We start from the raw sequence: 16,710 nt of genomic DNA on the forward strand, positions 1-16,710 counted from the left end.
GAGATTAAAGGCTATATGGTTGGGATCACTTTAGACCAAAGGCATGATAATATCAAGAAGAACCAGAAAAAACTTCAAAAAATCAAGCCAAATCAGAAAAAAAACGAGGCTATGGTTCGAATACGACCAAGAAGCCGGACCATAAGGGTTAATAGCTATGATTCGAATACGATCAGGAAGCCCCCGAATGGTTTTTGGCATTGCGCTAATCAAAGGGGTACCGACAGCTATGATTTGAATACAATCAGGAAGCCCATAGCGACCAAAGTGTTTAACATCTATGATTTGAATACGATCATGAGCCGGACCACGAGGGGTTTAGCTATGATTCGAATACGATCCAGCCCCCACGTGATCTAAGTGTTTACGGCTATGGTAAGAATACGACCAGGAAGCCGGCCAAAAGGGGTTAATAGCTAAGGTTCGAATATGACCAGCCCCCTCTTGGTCTTTTGTGTTTAATGGCGATGATTCGAATACGATCATGGCAGGACCAAGAGGGGTTAAAGCTGTGATTCGAATATGACCAAGCCCCCAAGTAATCAGAATGTTTGCGGCTATGGTTCGAATACAACCAGGAAGCCGGCCAAAAGGGGTTAGTAGCGATGGTTCGAATACGACCCGCCCCCAGTTGGTCTTTTGAAGCAGGGTACCTATGTTTGAGTTGTGCTTTGCAACAGACTCTCTTTGGTCCCTTTAATTTTTTCTGAGGACTCGAGCTTTGCGAGAGATAAATTCTTCTTGAGCCGGAATTTTTTCTGACGGCCTTTAAACTCGCAACATTTACTGAGCCATGTCCATGTAGCCCGCGAGTCTTTAAGATGACTCAATGAGTTGACTTGAGATTCTCCATAGTTGACCGTGATATAGACCGGTTTGAGTCCTGCATGGGACAACTTGCAAGCCAAAGTAATTGCTCTTTTAAAGAAAATAATATGTAGTATAAAATATACTGAATGGATTTCACCTGATATGTCAGGCCAGTAATTATCCACATCAGAGTTGATGATCACGTTGAAGATGAAATCAATCACGGGTGAGTCGGCCACGGCATTGTGAGCCAGCGCGGACAGGCGAGCCAATCGCAGTCGCGATAAACCACACGAACGGCGAGTCAATCGCGGGCGTGGTCCCAGCGAATTCATGTAAATCGAGTTGCACGGACGGCAGCTTGCACACACCCGTTCAACAACAAGCGGGCGCGGACGCCGGTGCATGGCGATGCTAACGTATACTCCATAGGCGCAGCATGGCATCACCTTTATAATGAATTCTTGCCCTGCACATCAAAAATATATAGACCAAAGAAGTTGTTTTCTGATGAAAACAATATGTGTTAATAAAATAAACTCAGATGGATATCACCTGATTTGTTCAGACCCCGGATGATCCATCTGTAGCATCCGTACGTATCCTGGTGATGTACAGCCTATCCGGTGCAAACAGACAAATCTGACGATCAGCCACTGTTTGCTTTTCTCTTGTGGGCTCTATAAGGCCCCCTCCCTTTTTTCAGTTGTGCTTAAATTCCATCGGGTCAAATTCCCCTTCTTGATTTAACTTAGCAAGCCGAGGCCACACCCGGTCGGACGCAGCAGCGGGTGGTTCACAGCGCGGGGAAGCCGTGGAAGACACAACACAGGAGCTGGCCGACTGAAGAGGCAGGCGAGCCGTCAGGTATAGCGATGAACTAGTGTGGCGGAGCCAGCAGGTATAGTCGGCGGTGGGTCAAGTCTGCGACGACTCGGGCACAGCTGCAGCTTGGGAGCTGGCGAAGACGTGCAAGGGCGCAGAGCGACAGCGAAGACATAGCCGGCCCGTGACTACGGCGACTCGGAGCAGAGGGCGGGCATGATGCAGAGGTCGCCGGTGCTCAAGTGAGGCTGGACGAGGCCATGGCTGCTCGGAACCGAGCACAACGGTGGAGGCGGCTTGGAGGCCCTCTGGCAGTCGGCGGTTCACGATGCGGTCGGCAGAAAAGTGCGAGGCCAAGGCGGCTTGGCATGAGAAGCCCGGAGGGCCGGTCTAGCGACTCAGCGCGGCACGACAGCGCAGGAGGAGTTGACAGCGTTCGACCCAGGCGGGCAAGGCCACGGTGTCAAAGATTACCAAGGCGGAAGCGGCTCGGCAGTGGCTGCACAGATACACTGGCGAAACTTGGAGGCAAGGCGACTTAGGCCAGGGAGCTTCGGCGGCTCTGCAGAGGCTCACGGTAGTGGTTCCAGCCAGCGGCAGCATGCAGCAAGGTGACTTGCAGACCAGCCAGTGGCGGCTCGCGCCGTGGAGGTGGCAGCTTGCAGTAGAGGCGAGGGCGAGGCCGAAACGGCAAGGCCGGTCGAGGCCGCAGTGGAAGTGAGCCCGCAAATTGAATCTACGGCAGAGGCAGGCCACCTGCGTGACTCAGCGGCGAGTTGGAGGGCCGTGAGGCAGCCGGCAGCTCTCCCCCGCTGTAGTTTGAGGTGGGCGGCTCAAGGTGGAGGCAGAAACTCATCGGGGTCGCGTAACGCGATAGTTCATCAATCGAAGGGGCGACTCTGAGGTGGCCGGACGCCGGAGACGGCTCAACGCAGAACCGAGGCCACGGAGGCGGCGACTCGTGGTAGGAATAGAGAGACGGTGAGCCGGCGGGGGTGCGTCGGTGGCGACCGAAGTGGCAACCCGGTCCAGGCGTACGGGCGGGCTAGGCTAGGAAGCTCGAGGTGGGCCTCGACAGTGGAGGAACGACACCAAGGCGAGGCACAGTAGCAACGGTGACCGGTCGCATTAGAGTCGGTCAGCGGAAACAGAGCAAAGGCTGACCGCGGACTCCGGCAGGGGCGGCTCACCATGGCAAAGGCGCCTTGAGGAAGAAGCACAGCTGCACCAGTGGCTGATTGGAGAGATGCGTCCGTGATGGCAATGAAGGGCGGAGGCAACTCGGAGGCCCCAGCGAAGCGGCTTGGCGCAGCCCCTGCTCGAGGCTGTCGGGAGCCGCCGGTGCAAGCAGCGGAGGTGAGAGGCAGGGCCGCAGCTGTGGATGCGAGCAACGGCTCCGTGCAGCAGTGAAGTGGTGAGTCCACAGTAGACAAGGGCGGGTCGCAGCGTCGGTGTCGGAGGCAAGGTTTTAGAGATGGCAGCCAACGCCAGCGATCCCGGAGCAAAGCCAAGCAGAGGCAACTCAACACAGAGGAGGGCGGCTCGACGGCGGAGATTGAGGCCGGACGACAGCCGTGGCGGTTTAGTAGCAGAGTCGAGGCTATTTGACAATGGCGGCGGCTTGCGAGGCCGTGAGGGCGAGCCGGCGAAGAAAAAGCGAGGCCATAGCGGTCCAAGGCGGGCGGCTCAACGGCGCAGCAATTCAGGGGCTCACAACAACTTGGCAGCTCAGAGCATTACTAGTAGAACCCTCAAACCCTTATAGCAGTTTTAAGGGTTGAGAAGTGCCAGTTTTTGACACTTTTAAGGGTTGAAAAACAGAGGCAAAGACTAGAACCCTCAAATCCAACCCGTAAACTGCTTTAAGGGTTTGAGGGTTTGAGGGTTCTAGTCTTTGCCTCAACCCCAACCTTTAAAACTGTCATTTCATATATCACACATTTCATCACATTTCATCATATGATATATCACAAATTCCATCACAATTGACATAAAACAATAATCATTGTAGTCATTATTACAACACCGAATAAAACAATAATCATTCAAATTATTTGACATATACCTTCAGGAGCTGATTTGCACTATTCGCATATGACACATGGGATACCCATTTTGTTGCTACAAGAACAATCTACATTTCAGGAGCACCAAAGGCTCAAGGCCAGGCATGCAAAACATCATCACAGATTTTATATGACAAACTTCAGACCAGTGCCATTAGTGTTCACGAGAAACACTTGCGATACAATACGTATTACCAACACCATTACATTAGTGTCTGAACAATTTGCGATTTCAATGGTAAAGGAGAGAAACCTGCAGAGAAGCGACTCCCTTCCTGATTGAGCTCCTTGTCTGCTCTGCTGCCTGCCAAGGCCGGCGCGGCTGAGGCGGGAGTAGGGGAAGCCGGAACAGAGAGGCCCGGCCGGAGCGCCCGGGACGGAGGCGGAGCGGCGGGGAAGCCGGAATGGAGAGGCCGAACGGAGCGACTGGGACGGAGGCGGAGCAGCACCGTGCCGGAGGAGGGAGGTCGCGGTCTGCGGACGCCGAAGCGCGGGGGGCGGAGGCTGGAGCGGCCGACTGCCGTGGAGGCCGGAGCGGCCAGGGAGGGACGCCGGGGCGGGGGGCGGCGGGGCAGGAGGCCGGGGGGCGGGACGCCGGGGCGACGCGGGCGGGACGGGCGGGGCGGGAGCGGCGGCCGCGGCGGGCGGGGGCGCGGCGGCGGCGGGCGGGGGCGCGGCGGCGGCGGGGCCTTCCATGGCCGGCGACGAGGAGGAGTGCGGCGGGGGCGGGCGGGAGGAGGAGCGGTTACAGCTCCCGCGCGGGCTCGGAGCGAGCGACGAGGACGAGTGCGGGTTGGGGGGAGATTTTCCCCTCAACCCCTACTTCTACAGATTGCAAATTGGTTTGAGGGTTGGACCTCTAAATTTTTTTACGGGTTTAAAGGTTTAGAGGTTCTAGTCTACGGCGTTTTTTCGGCGAAAACTGTAAAAAAGTGGTTATTTTTATGGGTTTGAGGGTTTAAGGGCTCTACTAGTAATGCTCTCACAGCGGTGGGTGGCCCGGTGTGATGCTAGTGAGAAGCAGCAGCTGTGGAGATAATTGGGCCGGCTCTTGTAGCAGAGGTCAAAACAAGGCGGGCACCACGGAAGTGAAGCGGCGGACCCACGAGGTAGGCTACTACGGTAGAGCAGCGCATTGAGATGAGCGCGGCGGCCGGCTTCGAAGCATATACCGCTGCGGTGACTGAAGGGCACGGTGGAAGCGAACAAAGTCAGCCCGCGTACAGCAGATGCGAGCGACAAGGCAGGGGCATGAGGCCAGCCGCGACCAGAGGAGGCTACGAGGTAGGGCGGCTCAGGCGCGGTAAGGCCCGACATCAACTTGGACAGGAGGTGACTCGGCGGAGGCGGTTCAGGAGCAGTGGACTCGACGGCGGCTCGGAGCGGCTGGTGGAACTGAGCCAGAAACGCAGCGAGGCCAGCCATAGGTCCATGTTGGTTTGGTTCGGAGTAATCTTTTGACCAGCCCACGTGCCACCTTTGGTAGTTGATGGTTGGGTTGCTCCGGTGGGTCTTCTCAGGACTTCAAACAAAAAGAACTCTAGCAATTCACAGGGCGGGTGATCTGTGCCTCGGTAGCTCGCAGATCGGCGGCCACGCACACAGATGTGACCGTTTGTTTTTCTCGATCTTTCTTTCGCCTTTGCTGATGTTGCGAACGTGGTAGGCATCTCCATCCGGAGAACCGACGGATTAAACAAAATGATTGAAGTGGAAATTCCCAGTCCGTCTCAACGCAGCCTGTGATTGCAGAATCGCCGAAAACTCTTGTTGAGGACTCGGCAGATTACCCAGGTGTGTGCGCGGCCATACCACATGTAACCCTAAAATCTCCGTCTGTCTTGCACGTGCAGTTCCGACTGCTCATTGACGATGTAGATCCTTCTGCCCAGACTCTTCTACATCTAGTATATTATGAGCTTCTCGATCCCTAGCAAAAGTCCCTTTAAGAACTCAACACCACCGTCCGCAGGCCCCACAGTGGGCGCCAACTGCCATGGAAACGTCACGGCAGATGTCCTAGTATGAGGGCTTAGTCGTGAGGCCAACACATCTATGTGGTAGCTTGAGAGGGGTATATCGGGACGAGAGATGCAATACACAAGACAAGGATTTAGACAGCTTCGGACCCCGGGAAACATCATTCTGTAATAGCCCTACATGATGTTTGTGACTAGGTATCATTATGCTCATGAGGGAGACGTCATAAATCCGGCTCTCCTCTAGTTGTGTCTAGCCTTAAGGATTATTTTCCTGCCCTCCCCTCTTGGGGTGCCCCGCCCCTCCTTATATAAGTTGAAGGGGCGGATTACATGAAGAGTCAAACTCAGATTAGGACTTAACCTATTTTGACGTCTTACCATGGGCTTCTCACCATGGGATTCTTTAACTTCTTGGGCTTCTTAACGTAAGCCGGCTTACAATCCGGCTTACAATCTGGCTTAACTGTCTGGCTTAACTATCTGCCGGCTTACAATGCTTAACTGTGTCTACCAGCTTATAATGCTTAATTGTGTCCATCGGCTTACAATGCTTAACTGCGTCCGCCGGCTTACAATGCTTAACTGTGTCAGCTAGGTCACAAATGAAACACCAAGTCCCAGCTGGGTCATATCTCGGCCGGGTCATACCGCGGGGTATATCCCCAACAGTTACCGATAATTTCAGTGCTTGCAGTGAATACCTTACTGAAAACCGCTTGTCATTTCCTTGTGCTCCTCGTTGGGTTTGACACCCTTACTTATTGAAAGGACTACGATAGATCCCCTATACTTGTGGGTCATCACTTTTTGAGATTTCTAGCTAGCTGGTTTATCACACAATGTTCATCCTAATTTTCAAACGCGGACGTGGAATTCATCCTAAATATCCTTGCTCGCGCTTGCAAGGTCGTGGCGATTTTACATGGCACAAGGATCAAACATGGTTAAGCCAGTGCACCTGTGTCCGTTGCACGTATGCCCGCAAAACAAACACCACCTGCCTGCGGCCCAAAATGATGTATGTTGGAAGGGGTGATGTGTTTCGTCGTTGGCAACACTTGGGAGCCGAGGAGGTCGAAGAGCCAATCGACCAGCCCATTGGCGCCGTGGTAGCGGATTGTGGCAGTGCGTATGCCGGCCCGTGCAATTATGGCGCTAACGGCGGCTGGCTATTCCTGGCGGGGAATCGGGATGCTTACCAGCCCTGCAAACGGCATCTTGATACGTCCATTTTTCATCATGTTTTCCTGTTGTTATTTATAATATTTTTGGCCAATATAATACTTTGTAGTACCATTATAATGACCTTTCTCTCTTAATTTGCAATATTTACATGAAGAGAGAGATTGCGGGCAGCTGGAATTTTGGGCATAAGAAAGCTATGTCAAAGATACCTATTCTGTACATCTCCAAGTGAACTAAAATTTCACGGAGAATCATTTTGGAATAAATAAAAAGTACTGGAAGAAATAAAATATCAGAGGGGGCACCCAGGTGCCCACGAGGAACCAAGACGCGCCCACCACCCCCAGGGCGCGCCCTGGTGGCTTGTGGGGCCCGTGGCCACCCTCTGTTGCCCATCTTTTGGTATATAAGCCCATCTCGAAAGAAATTTGCACTAGAGGCAATAATAAAATTGTTATTTTATATTTCCTTATTCATGACTAGCACATATGTCTGTGCGTAGCAACGGGAGATAAAATAGTATGAATTTAAAGTCAGTGAGAATTATATGCGCAAGCAAAACCCCGTGTGCACACGAAAAAAGAACATTCAGCTTCTCGGTTTCGCCGGATGTGAAGGAATCAATCCGCTATTTTTCCATTGATTGATTGAGGGCACTTAAGAGTTTTGTTACGTCATCATACGTCGGAGAAGGCCCACTAATTATTTAATTCACTTTTCCTTTCAATCCTTTCAACCGAGGGAATTTTAAGGTATGAAGTTTTTGAACATTCTAGAAAACATGAACAATTTTTTAAATCCTGAATAGTTTTTTGAAAATTATGTATACTTGTGGAAAAACGTGAACAAACTATTAAAGGGAACACCTTATAAAATTCACAAATATTTTCTGAAAACACCCACTTTTTTAATAAAACATGAACATTAATAGAATTTATGAACAATTTTTTAACAAAAACATATATTTAAAATTCATAAGATTTTTTAGAAAATGTGTATCTTTTATACACGAGCATTATTTTTAATTCTGAAAATTTCATTAAAATAGAAACATTTTTCGAATTTAGAGCATTTTTTGAAATGCCATTTTCTTTTGTACAAATCTCGAACAATTGTGAAAAACAATAAAAAATTGAAAAAATGGGAAACTTTTGCAAGTTTCGAATATTTTTCAAAATAGCAATAAAATTTTGGAATTACGAACATTTTCCAAAATTCATTTTATTTAATTCTGAACGTTTATTGATAATTTTTAGTTTACAAAAGAAATTCTAAAAGAAAAGTAATTTTGAGAGGTAAAGAGATAGGGAAGGAGAATAAAAATAGAAGTAGAACACAGAAATTAAGAAAAATGGCCCAGCCCATTATAGGTTGTCCTATGCGAAACTACGACTATTTATCACCTAGTGCGGAAAATAGAACTTTTCCAACTACGTGGGTAGAAAATAAGGGGGCTTTTTTCGCTGGGCCACAACGCGCGGCCCATGTACGAAAATTGGCGAATGGATGAAAAAATTGGTGAAACGCACCTTGCTTTATTGGTAGGAACAGAGTATAAATAAAGGTTTATTAATCATGCTAGAATTGTATTGATCGAAAACCTAAATACATGTGAATACATAAACAAATAGTGTGTCCCTAGTGAGCCTCTACTAGACTAGCTTGTTCATCAAAGATGGTTAAGGTTTCCTGACCATGGACATGTGTTGTCATTTGATGACGGGATCACATCATTAGGAGAATGATGTGATGGACAAGACCCATGTGTTAGCTTAGCATAATGATCGTTCAGTTTATTGCTATTGCTTTCTTTATGTCAAATACATATTCCTTCGACTATGAGATTATGAAACTTCCAAATACCGGAGGAATACCTTGTGTGCTATCAAATGTCACAACATAACTGGGTGATCATAAAGATGCTCTACAGGTATCTTCGAAGGTGTTTGTTGAGTTGGCATAGAACGAGGTTAGGATTTCTCACTTCGAGTATCAAAGAGGTATCCCTGGGCCCTCTCGGTAATACACATCATAAGCTTGCATGCAAATGACTAAGGAGTTAGTTACAAGGTCATGTATTATGGAACGAGTAAAGAAACTTGCCAGTAATGAGATTGAACTAAGTATAGAGGTATCGATGATCGAATCTCGGGCAAGTAACATACCGATGGACAAAGGGAATTATGTATGTTGTCATAAGGTTCGACCGATAAAGATCTTGATAGAATATGTAGGAACCAATATGGGCATCCAGGTTCCGCTATTGGTTATTAACCGGAGAGGTGTCTCGGTCATGTCTACATAGTTCTCGAACCTTAGGGTTCGCACACTTAATGTTCGTTGACGATATAGTGTTATATGAGTTATATGATTTGGTGACCGAATGTTGTTCGAAGTCCCGGATGAGATCACGGACATGACAAGGAGTCTCAAAATGTTCGAGAGATAAAGATCGATATATAGGACGATGGTATTTGGACATCGGAAGTGTTTCAGAGTGTACCGGATAGTCATCAAAGTACCGGAGGGGTTACCGGACACACCCGGGAGGATAGTGGGCATATTGGGCCACAAGAGGGGAGCACACCAGCCCGCAAGGGGCTGGCGCACCTCCCATGGCATCCTCCTAAGTGGGGAGGAAGGAAAGGGGGGATTCGGCCTCCCCCTTCCTTCCCTCTTCCCCCTTTCCTTCCCCCCTCCGACAAATATGGCAAGGGGCGCGGCCAACGGCTGGAGCCCAAGTAGGATTCAGACCTACTTGGGGTGCCCCTTGGCCTCTCCCCTCTCCCTCCCACCTATATATATGTGGGAGGGGGCGCCTAGCACAACACAAACAATTGCTTAGCTGTAGGTCAGAACAGTTCTTACTAGAAGCCGTAGCAGCCACGTAAAACTTGCAACAACAAAGTAGAGGATGTCTAACTTGTTTTTGCAGAGCATGTTGTAATGTGATATGGTCAAGACATGATATGATATACGTTGTTGTATAAGATTATCATGTTTTGTAAATTTATCGGCAACTGACAGGAGCTGCATTAGCAATAGTTGTGGAAGCAATAGTTGGAAATACAACCACGACGCAACGATGGAGATCAAGGTGTCGAGACGGTGATGATGGAGATCATGACGATGCTATGAAGATGGAGATCAAAAGCACAAGATGGTGATGGCCATATCATGTCACATATTTTGATTGCATGTGATGTTTATCTTTTATGCATATTATTTTGCTTAGAATGGCAGTAGCATTATAAGATGATCCCTTCACTAAATTTCAAGATAAAAGTGTTCTCCCTGAGTACGCGTCGTTGCTAAAGTTCATCATTTCGAAGCACCTCATGATGATCGAGTGTGATAGACTCTACGTTCACATGCAATGGGTGTAAGGAAGTTTTGCACATGCATAATACTTGGGTTAAACTTGACGAGCCTAACATGTATAGACATGGTCTCGGAACAATGGAGACCGAAAGGTCGAACGTGAGTCATGTAGTAGATATGATCAACATAGAGATGTTCACCATTGATGACTACCCCATCTCACGTGATGATCGGACATGGGTTAGTTTATTTGGATCATGTATCACTTAGATAACTTGAGGGATGTTTATTTAAGTGGGAGTTCATTAGTGATTTGATTAACTAAACTTAATTTATCATGAACTTAGACTTAATAGTTTTGCATATCTATGTTGTAGATCAATAGCTCGCGATGTAGCTCCCCTATTTTTGATATGTTCCTAGAGAAAACTAAGTTGAAAGATGATGGTAGAAACTACACGGACTGGGTCCGTAACTTGAGGATTATCCTCATTGCTGCATAGAAGAATTATGTCTTTGATGCACCACTAGGTGACAGGCCTTCTGCAGGAGCTGATGCAGATGTTATGAACGTCTGGCAAGCTCAATCTGATGACTACTTAATAGTTTAGTGCGACATGCTTTACAGCTTAGAACCGGGACTTCAAAAACGTTTTGAACACCACGGAGCATATGAGATGTTCCAACAGCTGAAATTGGTATTTCAGACTCATGCCCGTGTCGAGAGGTATGAGACCTCTGACAAGTACTTTGCCTACAAGATGGAGGAGAATAGCTCAGCCAGTGAGCATGTGCTCAAAATGTCTGGGTAGTACAATCACTTGAATCAAGTGAGAGTTAATCTTCCAGATAGGATAGTGATTGACAAAGTTCTCTGGTCACTATCACCAAGCTACTTGAACTTCGTGATGAACTATAATATGCAGGGGATGAAGAAAACGATTCTCGAGCTCTTCGCAATTCTAAAATCGGTGAAGGTATAAATCAAGAAAGACCATCAAGTGTTGATGGTTGACAAGACCACTAGTTTCAAGAAAAAGGGCAAAGATAAAGAAAGGGAACTTCAATAAGAATGGCAAGCAAGTTGCCACTCCCATGAAGAAGCCCAAAGCTGGACCTAAGCCTGAAACTGAGTGCTACTACTACAAAGGGAATGGTCACTAGAAGCGGAACTGCCCCAAATACTTGGAGAATAAGAAGGATGGCAAAGTGAAGAAAGGCATATTTGATTGATGTGTACCTTACTAGTGTTCGTAGTAACCCCTGGGTATTTGATACTGGTTCAGTTGCTAAGATTAGTAACTCGAAACGGGAGTTGCAGAATAGACAGCGACTAGTTAAGGGCGAGGTGACGATGTGTGTTGGAAGTGATTCCAAGGTTGATACAATCACCATCACACATTCCTCTAGCTTCGGGATTAGTGTTGAAACTAAATAAATGTTATTTGGTGTTTATTGCAATACGATTATTCATTTAAGTGAGAGAATAATTGTTGTTCTTTTTACATGAATAAAACCTTCTATGGTCATACACCCAATGTGAATGGTTTATTGAAACTCGATCATAGTGATACACATATTCATAATATTGATGCCAAAATATGCAAATTTGATAAAGATAGTGCAACATACTTGTGGCACTTGCGTTTAGGTCATATTGATGTAAAGCGCATGAAGAAACACCATGCGGATGGGCTTTTGGAATCACTTGATTATGAATCATTTGATACTTGCGAACCATGCCTCATGGGCAAGATGACAATAATTCCGTTCTCCGGAACAATGGGGCGAGCTAATGACTTATTGGAAATAATACATACCGATGTATGCGGTTCGATGAGTGTTGAAGCACGCAACGGGTATCGTTATTTTCTGACCTTAACAGATGATTTGAGTAGGTATGGGTATATCTACTTGGTGAAACAAGTCTGAAACATTTGAAAAGTTCAAAGAATTTCAGAGTGAAGTGGAGAATCGTCGTAACAAGAAAATAAAGTTTGTACGACCTGATCGTGGAGGCGAATATTTGAGTTATGAGTTTGGCCTTCATTAAAAATGTGGAATTGTTTCACCACTCACGCCACCTGGAACACCACAGCAAAATGGTGTGTCCGAACGCCGTAACCATACTTTATTAGATATGGTGCATTCTATGATGTCTCTTACCGATTTACCACTATCGTTTTGGGGTTATACATTAGAGACAGCCGCATTCACGTTAAATAGGGCACCGTCTAAATCCGTTGAGATGACACCGTATGAATTGTGGTTTGGCAATAAATCTAAGTTGTCATTTCTTAAAGTTTGGGGATGCGACGCTTATGTCAAATGGCTTCAGCCTGAAAAGCTTAAACCTAAATCGGAGAAGTCCATCTTCATAGGATACCCTAAGGAAACTATTGGGTACACCTTCTACCATAGATCCGAAAGCAAGATCTTTGTTGCTAAGAATGGGTCCTTTCTAGAGAAGGAGTTTCTCTTGAAAGAAGTGAGTGGGAGGAAAGTAGAACTTGATGAGGTAATTGTACCTTCTCTCGAATTGGAAAATAGTACATCATAGAAAACCGTTCCCGTGATACCTACACCAACTAGAGAGGAAGCTAATGATGATGATCATGAAACTTCATATCAAGTTACTACTGAAATTCATAGGTCAACTAGAGCACAATCCGCACCAGAGTGGTATGGTAATCCTATCCTTGAAGTTATATTATTAGACCATGGCGAACCTATGAACTATGAAGAAGCTATGATGAGCCCAGATTTCGATAAATGGCTTGAGGCCATGAAATCTATTATAGGATCCATGTATGATAACAAAGTATGGACTTTGGTGGATTTGCCCGATGATCGGCAAGCCATAGAAAATAAATGGATCTTCAAGAAGAAGGTTGATTTGATGGTAATGTTACTGTCTACAAAACTCGATTTGTTGCGAAAGGTTTTCGACAAGTTCAAGGGGTTGACTACAATGAGACTTTCTCACCCGTAGCGATGCTTAAGTCCGTCTGAATCATGTTAGCAATTGCCGCATTTTATGATTATGAAATCTGGCAAATGGAAGTCAAAACTGCATTCCTTAATGGATATCTTAAAGAAGAGTTGTATATGATGCAACTAATGTCTTCTTGAACTACGTCGGCATTTCCCCAAAGAGGAAGGGATGATGCAGCACAGCGAGGGTAGGTATTTCCCTTAGTGATGACACCAAGGTTATCGAACCAGTAGGAGAACCACGCAACACAATGTAAACAGCTCCTCCACACAAATAACAAATACTCGCAACCCGACGTGTTAAAGGGGTTGTCAATCCCTTTTGGCTAACGGCGCCAGAAATTGCCGAGTGGACGGGAGAAAGTTGTAAGAGATTGGATAAATAGATCGCAAATAAAATAAAGTGAAGCAAAGTGTTTTTGTGTTTTTGCTTTGATGGATTTAAAAATAAAAGCAAATGAAAATAGACCACGAAGGCAAATATATTAAAGAAGAGACCCGGGGGTCGTAGGTTTCACTAGTGGCTTCTCTCGAGAAAAATATCAAACAGTGGATAAACAAATTACTGTTGGGCAATTGATAGAACTTCAAATAATCATGACGATATCCAGGCAATGATCATTATATAGGCATCACGTCCAAGATTAGTAGACCGACTCCTGCCTGCATCTACTAATATTACTCCACACATCCACCGCTATCCAGCATGCATCTAGTGTATTAAGTTCATGGAAAACGGAGTAATGCAATAAGAAGGTATGGTGGCTGTTTTAAGGAAGGTAAATAATGAGTTCATGATACCGGCGAAAGTTGCGCGGCACAATAGAGGCTAGCAAAGTGGAAAGGTGAGTGTGCGTATATCCATGGACTCACATTAGTCATAAAGAACTCATATACTTATTTCAAAAGTCTACTTGCCCTCGAAGCAAAGTACTACTACGCATGCTCCTAGGGGAAGGGTTGGTAGGAGTTAACCATCGCCGATCCCGCCCTCCACTCATAACGAAAGCAATCAAAGAACACCTCATGCTCCAACTTCGTTACATAACAGTTCACCATACGTGCATGCTACGGGACTTGCAAACCTCAACACAAGTATTTCTCAAATTCACAATTACTCAACTAGCACGACTCTAATATCACCACCTTTATATCCCAAAACTATTGCAAGGAATCAAACATATCATATTCAGTGATCTACAAGTTTTATGTAGGATTTTATGACTAACCATGTGATTGACCAATTCCTATCATCTCTCTAAATTGATATAAGTGAAGCAAGAGAGTTTAATTCTTTCTACAAAAGATATCCCCATGCTCTAATAAATATAAGTGAAGCAAAAGAGCATTCTACAAATGGTGGTTTTCTATGTGAAGAGAAACAGGCAATCCAAACTTCAAATGATATAAGTGAAGCATATGAAGCATTCTATAAAGCCATACTCAAAAGATTTAAGTGAGGTGCAAAGAGCATTCTATAAATCAACCAAGGACTATATCATACCAGCATGGTGCATAAAATAAAAATGAAAACTACATGCAAATGACGCTCCAAGACTTGCACATATCGCATGAATGAAACGAATACGAAAACATACCAATACTTGTTGAAGAAAGAGGGGATGCCTTCCGAGGCATCCCCAAGCTTAGACGCTTGAGTCTCCTTGATTATTTACTTGGGGTGCCTTGGGCATCCCCAAGCTTGAGTTCTTGCCTCTCTTCCTTTTCCTCATATCGAGACCTCCTCGATTAGACACTTCATCCACACAAAACTTCAACAGAAAACTTGGTAAGATCCGTTGGTATAATAAAGCAAATCACCACTCTAAGTACTGTTGCAAACCAATTCGTATTTTGTTTTTGCATTGTGTCTACTGTAATATAACTTTTCCATGGCTTAATCCACTAATATAAATTGATAGATTCATCAAAACAAGCAAACTATGCATCAAAAACAGAATCTGTCAAAAAAATAGTCTGTAGAAATTTGAACATTCACCATACTTCTGTTACACCAAAAATTCTAACAAAATTAGGAAAAATAAAAAATTTGTACAGAAATACAGTGCCAAAGGAATCAGAACCATTTAACGTTCCAGTTAAAAATGTAAAATCACGCACTACAGCTAAAGTTTCTGTCCTGCACCATACAAACCAACAAGCATTGTAAACATCCTAAAGGCAAACCTTGGCACATTATTTTTATAATACAATGGAATTATACAAGTGGATAATTATTTTTGATGAAAAGTTTCTGTAATTAAGATTCACAAAGTTTCCATGAGCATGAACAAAGTTCAAGGAGCTCTCCCACTTCAACAATGCTTGTCTTTCTCACTTTCACTTTCCATTTTTAAAAGTTTTTGAGTTCCCCTCTTTATTTTTTTGTTTTTAAACTATATAAAAGCACACAACAGAAATAAATAACTCTCTAAAACTTCCGGGTTGTCTCCCTAGCAGCGCTTTCTTTAAAGACATTAAGCTAGGCATATAGTGCTCAAGTAATGGATCCACCCAGATCCCAAGGTATATCAAAGCCAATTTTAATTAACAATGATTTGTAATTTAGTAGTGAGCACAAAGTAACATATATCATGCAACAACGAAGTCTAACTCTCTTCATATGCATCGGCATGTCATAAAAGAACAATTCATGCACACCAAGTAAAGGCCAATGCATAGTATAAGCAGTTTCTTGCAATTTTATCGTATTGGAAACATAGAGAGCTAGAGATATAGTTCCTTTCTCATAATAATTGCAAGTAGAAGCAGCAAGCACATGCATATTATATCTATCAAAATCATCAAGTGCAATAGTAAAAGGCAACCCATCCATATAATCCTTAATAAGCACAAACTTCTCTGATATAGTGTAGTTTGGAGAATTCAAAAGGATAATAGGACTATCATGCGTGGGTGCAATAGAAACAATTTCATGTTTAACATAAGTAACTATAGAAAGTTCATCTCCATAAGCATAATTAATATTGGCATCTTGGCCACAAGCATAGCAAGCATATCAAAAAGGGATATTTCAAGAGAATCAACGGGATCATAGCAATCATCCTTCGGTAAGCACGAAGGGGAATTAAACAATATATGAGTTGGAGGGTAACTCTCATTAGAAGGTGGGCACGGGTAGCTAATCCGCTCTTCCTCCTTTTGTTCTTCGCTCTCCTCATCATCTTTTTCATCCAATGAGCTCACAGTTTCATCAATTTCTTCTTCCATAGCTTCCTTCAAAATATTAGTCTCTTCTTGGACAGCGGAGACTTTCTCAATAAATGCATCAATATTGTAATTGTATTCATAATTCTTATAACAATATTTAAGTATAGGAAAATTTTCAGGTCTATAAACTGAATCATCAAAATCATCAAACTCTTTAAACATAGATTCAATCTCATAAGCACCCATAAAAGCAACAAATTCTTCTATTTGTTCCACATCATAGTAATCATATCTACCATTAGCATAAGAAGCTAAGATTTTATCATCATTAAATTTGCATGAAAAGGGAAGGTGTG

This window comes from Triticum aestivum, chromosome 2B (assembly GCF_018294505.1).
Source record: "Triticum aestivum cultivar Chinese Spring chromosome 2B, IWGSC CS RefSeq v2.1, whole genome shotgun sequence".
Classification (NCBI taxonomy): Eukaryota; Viridiplantae; Streptophyta; class Magnoliopsida; order Poales; family Poaceae; genus Triticum; species Triticum aestivum.